Source organism: Cornus florida, unplaced genomic scaffold, assembly GCF_030987335.1.
Source record: "Cornus florida cultivar Cherokee Brave unplaced genomic scaffold, ASM3098733v1 CherokeeBrave_3.0.0_Hap2_Chr04, whole genome shotgun sequence".
NCBI lineage: Eukaryota > Viridiplantae > Streptophyta > Magnoliopsida > Cornales > Cornaceae > Cornus > Cornus florida.
In genome coordinates this window covers 29,966,290-29,973,585 of record NW_026775574.1, presented here as the reverse complement: position 1 = coordinate 29,973,585, position 7,296 = coordinate 29,966,290, and the positions used below count along the sequence as shown (strand labels likewise).

General features: G+C 35.0%; 1 pseudogene; it reads left to right on the top strand.

Moving 5' to 3' along the window:
* Window positions 1-3,855: 3,855 nt before the first annotated feature.
* On the top strand, window positions 3,856-6,820 carry LOC132304884 (ATP-citrate synthase alpha chain protein 2-like; annotated as a pseudogene).
* The last annotated feature ends 476 nt before the right edge of the window (window positions 6,821-7,296 follow it).

The following is a 7,296-nucleotide window of genomic DNA, read 5'->3' as shown; positions in this document are numbered from 1 at the left end:
GTGGGGACAACTCTCGGGGGAATCAAGTCCGTAAGAAGTGTGTCCTCATGATTTAGCACTTCCGGATTGGAGCTGGAGCTCTCACAATATCACCCCTAGCCGGCCTGGAGCCAACTTCCCTTTGTTCCTCACGCCGTGACATCGTGCTATAAAACAAAGGAAACAATTCAATAACGATAACACTAAGGTCCAACCGTGAACAACCCAATGCAAAAAGATACTGTACAAACATTTAGCATGTAATACTATGCAATGAACACATTAATGTAAGCATATAAACACATAAGCACGTAAGCAAGTAAGCAGTTAAGCATGCTTTTTTATTTTCACATAGCAAAACACTTTTGCAAATAAGGAAATAACAATGCAAATGACTTTCTAGACAACCCTATGTAGGCCTCTACCCGTCGTCCTAATGGTTTTCGAACCATCGCTCTGATACCAAATTTGTAACGACCCTAGCTGATGCCAAAATTTTAAAAAAATTCGGCATAACCTCCCCTAAAAATGGCCCTTCAACAACCTGTCCCAATACACAAAACACATAAAATATATATTCCAGCATCCCTTTCATCCATTCATCATGCCTTAATTTAATGTATTCCATAATGGTACAACCACGTACTATATCATCGAGATAGCATAATTATAGTCCCAAAATACAAGATTAATATCAATGTCCATATTTTACAACTTTTAGACAACTCATACAAAAGTTACGGCCCATAGGTACGATTATAATATTAAAAGTCCATAAGTCATCGTACAAAATACATTATGCTTAATCTTACAAAAATAGTGAGGCCCAAGTACAAGAACAACAAAATAAGCTCTTAATCCATACTAAGTCTGTGGTAGAATGTCATCCGCCACTTCTTTTCCGTTTCCTCAAAAAAATTATTAAATAATAGGGTGAGTATAAAGCTCAGTAGGTGACACTTAAGACACAATTCTTGTGTCCTTGTGAATCCAAACAAAGCATAGGCCAATGGGAAATAGGGATCATGCAATATAGGGAATTAAAACAATATGCACATCAATTACAATTATAAACCATGCAGTGCAATGAAATGCAATGCATGCTAATGTCACTCCCTATTTTCATTCATAAAACCATCACTTTCAAATGTTAATACAGCCCGCCCTTTGGTAACCCCATCGCAACACGAGAGGAGGATTGGCTATTGTCCCTAGACCTTTGGTAACCCCGCAGCATCATCGAAGGGCCCGAATAGCTCAACCACGCTAGGGCGACTCCCTAGTCCCATCTAGGCTATATTAACCTCCGGCCCATTTGTAATCCCGCAGCGACCGGGTTTATCAAAACTATTTCACAAAACTCTTCTCCCAAAATTTCCCCCATTTTCATTTCAAGACAAATTCTCCCATTTCATGCATCCCAATGACATGTGCATGGATGTACATATAATCTCAATATTATGACTGGGAAATTTGGCACAATCTAAATAAACATGTTCTCATTAGTCATTTTTAGCATGTTAACACATAGTGGGCATGATAAAACAACATCTAAACATATTTTACACATGAAACAAGTCATAATCAAGCTCTTGAAAATTCTCTAGACATCATTCATACAATCATAGATACAATTAATTCCCAATTAAACATGTTTGACATAACAAGGAGGTGTAATTCACAATAGAATAAGAAAGGAGTGGATTAAGATGCCCCTACCTCAAAATGAGCAAAATCCCTAGAAATGGGTTCTTAAATTCGAGCTCCCAAAGAGGACCAAAAGCTGAAATTTCTGGTACTAGCATGTAGAGCTTGTCGTGTTTGTCGTTTTGCCTCAAACGGCTCTCAAATCTACCAAAGATTGAGAGAGTAATCAAGATTTGAAGTTGTAAAAGAAAAAAAAAAATAAAGAGGAATAGAGAGGCTGCGGGAGAGAAGAAAGCAAAGAACAAGAAAAAATGAAAAAAAAAAAAAAAAAACGTGGTCTTATGACCACTTAAAACAATTGTGGGCCCCACCAATTTTTATTTTCTTTTCTCTTTTTCTTTTGCCTTTAAATTCACTCCACACACACACAATTACATATATGTATATGCATAACACAGACATTACAACTACTATGATGCTTTACCATTCATGCAACCATTTTCTAACATGTGCTATATGTTAACAAATCAAATTCATATAACAAACTTCAACTGTACATTACATGTCAAAACAAATAGTGTCAAATATAATTTCACTTTCTTACCACAACTTTTATATAACATATGTCAACAGGTTCCTTCTTAAACAACATCACATATTTGACCTAACATATCCATTAAAAATTTACTTCTATACTACTATAATGAATTACCATTAATGGAACTTTTTTCTAACATATGGCATATGTTGCCATAACAAATACATCTAACATAATTCAAGCTTAAATTAGATATGCAAACAATTGGTGGCAAACATAATTTGACCTTTACATCACAACTTTTTTATAACATATGCCAACAATTTCATAAATAGAACATCACATCTTTCAGCTAACACATTTACATAAAATTTACTTCTACACTACTATAATACTTTACCATTCATGCAACCATTTTCTAAAAAGTGTTATATGTTAACAGATCAAATTTATATAACTTTCTTCAACTGTACATTAGATATCAAAACAATTGGTGTCAAATATAATTTGACTTTCTCACCACAACTTCTATATAACAAATGTCAAACAAGTTCATAAATACAGTTTCACATATTTGACCTAACATATCCATTAAAAATTTACTTCTACACTACTATAATGAATTACCATTAATGTAACTTTTTCACAACATGTGACATCTGTTGTCGTAACAAATACATCTAACATAGATATGCAAACAATTTCTGGCAAACATAATCTTACCTTCACAACACAACTTCTGTATAACATATGTCAATAGTTTTATAAATACAACATCACATCTTTTACCTAACATATCCACATAAAATTTACTTCTACACTACTACAATACTTTACCATTCATGCTACCATTTCCTAACATATGCCATATGTTAACAGATCAAATACATCTCAAATACGGCAACTGTACACTATATATGAACACAGTTAATGGCAAACCTAACATATACACATATAATTGACTTCTACACTACTATAATGCATTACCATTAATGCAACCGTTTTATTACATGTGGCATATGTTGACCTTCACAACACAACTTTTCTATAACATATGTCAACACTTTCATAAATACAACATCACATCTTTCAATATTTGGGATATACAAATTGTATTCTACAATTCTATTCAAACTGAAAAGTAATAAAGTTTAGGATTGGACAAGGCTAAAATAGATGAATATGGACATAACATTGGCACAAGAATAAGCTTCAAAATTGTATATGCATATACAATCGTAAACTTCTATTATAACTGATCACTAATATAGTTCATTCACAAATAAAGTTCTTTCACAAAGGCTAAAACAAATAAATATGGATATATAAAAGGCAGAAGAACAAACATCAAAATCTGGTATATGCATATACAATATAAAATTTTCTTTGTTCAGTGATGACTAATAGGGTTCATTCAGAAAAAGAGAAAAAGGCTAAAACAGATAAATAGGAACATTAAATACGCACAACAACAAGCTTCCCAATTCTTGGGTTGCCTGAAAATAAGAAGCATTCATGCTCATCAGGACTAATAACCCAGCCTTCAGATTTTTGGATTACCAATAATCACCACCGGATTTCATATATCATTATGACTAAAGTTACAAAAAATTCAAAATAACAACCTAATACTTATAATGATCAGAGCTTCTAGCCTGACTGGTTGATTGGAGCTTCAGCTGATCACCGGAATGGACTATCGGACATTCACCTTGTCGCCGAAATCCTTCACCTTCTTGCCGGAATGGATGATCGCAGCTTCAGCATCTCGTCGGAAGGTAGATTAAGAAGTTCAGCTTGTCGTCGAAATGTATGGCGATTTTTCCCAACCGAGGTTCTGAACTGGGTCCTTCTCTTCAAAAATCTTTATGTGCCTAAATCCTTGACCTTCTCTTCATAAATCTTCATCTTTATGTGTTGGTTTACAAAGCAGAGGCTTCGATTTTATGTGTTGGTTTATAGAGCAGAGGATTCGATTTTATGTGTTGGTTTACAGAGTAGAGGCTTCGCGTCTTCGTTTTCGGTTTATAGATCAGAGCAGAGAAACATCACATATTCACATATCAAAGGCATATATCTGTATATATAAATGAGATCAGTTTTGGCTCCAACCTTAATTTTGGTTTTGGGGGGAATTTTGAGTTCAAAATGAAATACAGAGTATAAGTAAAACATATAAGCAAAACAGAGTATAAGCAAAGCAAAACGTATAAGTAGGTATCCGGAAAACTACAGTGCTGCTCTCTTTTACTTGCCTTGCCACCTCAACCGCGGGTCCCACAACTGGACCAGTTTCAGTGAGAAGCGATCGGAGACTTTCTTTCCGATAAAATATGACCCTTTTATTTTATTTATTTTTAACAAGGACCGTGGATCAGAAATTACAGCTCCTAAAACGGTATGAAAAGTCAAAATAGCTTAATAAAATATTAGAACTATGAAGAGTCCATTTTGCCCTTTCGGTGTGAGGACGAATAATCAACCACACAGTGTTCGGCCCACAGAGAACCCTAGTTTATCAGGAGGAGGGCAGAGAGCTCAGTTCGGGCCATTGGAACATCGTCTCAGAGGACGGTGCTGCGCATAAATTGGTGGCGCGACAGAGGTCACTGTAATCGGGCTGCGGAAGGCTCGTCGTATGAAGCGATCACTGTGTAGGAAGGCGGGGTTGGTGGAAAGAAGGCGAACTTAGCGGCTATCGATGAGGTATCTAACAAGCAATACATATAAATACCGCAAAAACCCTTAATAGCTCTCTTTAAGTGGATTTCACTTTTATGGTCTTTGGATACAGTGGTAATAGTCCAGCAAAGTGCGATTTGTTTTTTTTTTTTTTTTGGTTGTAATTCAAATTTTTATTTTTATATGCAATTTCTATTGTTATTTGCTTGTGGATATTTTATGGTTCTCGTATTTTTGTGTAACTACAATGTCTTTGTTTCGTGATCTAGCAATGTGGGTCCCTGATAGTCTTGTGTTTTTTTTACAACAAATCACAAAGAATTGTGTGAATTGAGGTGTGAATTGAGATAGAAGAAGCTTCTTGTGTGTATATATATATACAAAATTTGGGGGTTTGATAGGGACCATGATCAGGTTGGAGATATTGGCTATGCTTCCGAGCTTGGGAATTATGCTGAATATAGTGGAGATGCCAATGAAGAGGAGGTGTTGCAGTATGCCAGAGTTGTAATTGATGTAAGAACTCTTCCTCTCTGCTCCTAATTTAATGTTACAGCCCCACTTTGCAGATGAAGAATTGTTAGCAAAACTAATTCTACATTTCCTTCAATAAACTTAATATATGCTTTTATCAGGCTATGCAATTCTGCTTATAGCAACTAATTCCCTGAATTCTCCTCTACAGACTACAGATGGTGGTGGAATCTTGTAATAGGTGGTGGAATCGCCAACTTTACCGATGTTGCTGCTACATTTGATGGCATTATTAGAGTCTTGAAGGAGAAGGTAAATATTATATCTATCACGGCCATGCTTATTATTCTCAACGTCATCCTCTTGCTATAAGCACAGTGGCTGAATCTGTCGTATGTAAACAGGAATCAATGCTTAAAGCCGCAAGGATGCACATATATGTAAAAAGAGGAGGTCCAAGTTACCAAGGGGTTTTGCCAAAATGAGGACACTTGGGGATGAAATTGGCATCCCTATTGAGGTACCAATACATTCATGCAACCCAGAAAGCTTTCCCCTGTTGGTTTAAACTTTAAAATGAACCTTCACATCTGATGCGGAAAATTTCGTGGATTTATAATGGTAGATTTGAAAATACTGAAATTTTTGTCTTGTTTGTATGCTGTCTTGTAGGTTTAAGGACCCGAGACAACAATATCTGATATATGCAAACAGGCAACCGAGTGCATCACTGCAGCTGCATTAGTCTGTCAACACTAGTAGCTATTCAATTTAAGTTTTACTGTTGTGTTATTGTACCTGAAACTGTGTGGGTGAGTTTAATTATTATATCCGTCTTTGATATAAATGGGACCAATAATGGGCTTGTTTGGTTCCTGAGAATAGTTTTTTGTTTTGAAAATCTGAAAATTATACAAAAATTTGTCTGGTCGACAGTTTCTGAGAACTATTTTTGAAAACTCGAACTGATTTCTGAGTGCAACCAAGCAAGCCCTAATTTTCCCTGGGAATTTAGTCAGTAATCACAAGATTGTTGGCAAATCAAATAGCTTGCATTTTCTTTTGAGCCCCCTGGCTTTAACAAAAACATGCAAACATGCTACATTAGAAAGCAATCAGCCTGCAGCGTAAACTGTCCCTCACCTGATATTGAACTTGACGACTATTTAATGTGTGAAAAATTGTGAATTTCCAAGGAACAAAATAAAAGAGATTCAGATGCGACAATGTGAATCTTAAGAGGAAGAAAATGAGATTCAGATATATTTCTCTGGGATTAGAGTAACAAAATATCCAGCCCGAAATTTAGGTTTATAAAGTTTCTCATAGAAGCATCTGAATTCCTCATCATATCAACTGGGCTAAGTAACAAGTGGTGTATGATGAATAAAATAAAAATAAAAATCAAATCAAATGTATTGAAAAGATGTTGATGCATGGATTTGGATACAAGGTTAGGAACAAATTTGTGATAACTCCCAGAAAAAAAAAAAAAAAAAAAAAAAAAAAATCGTAGTTTTGCTAAAAAAAATAAATTTATAAATAAATAAGTTTTTTTTTTTTAAAAAGAAAAAAGAAAAACTAGTATGCCTTAGTTTTGCTATAAAGAAAAAAGAAAAACTAGTATGCCTTAGTTTTGCTATATAAAATAAAATAATAATACTAATAAAACAGTAGAAAGGCCTAGTGCAGAAGCTCAGTTCTAATTCAAACTAAACAGAAGCCCAAAAGCACAACTATTAGGTCTTTATATCTATAAATTTTGTCTGCGACTGTAACTGGGCCTGGGCTTATTGTTGGGTTGGGCCTAGTGGTTCTGTTACAACAGTGTAAACGTCCTGATAGTGGCCCTGTTACAACGGTTGAACCCATGAAGTCTTCCCAATAATAAGGTCCCTTAATTTGAAAGCCGACATATATGAATGTAGAATATGGGTATGACACGGGAATACAAAAAATCACAAAAAATAAAATAA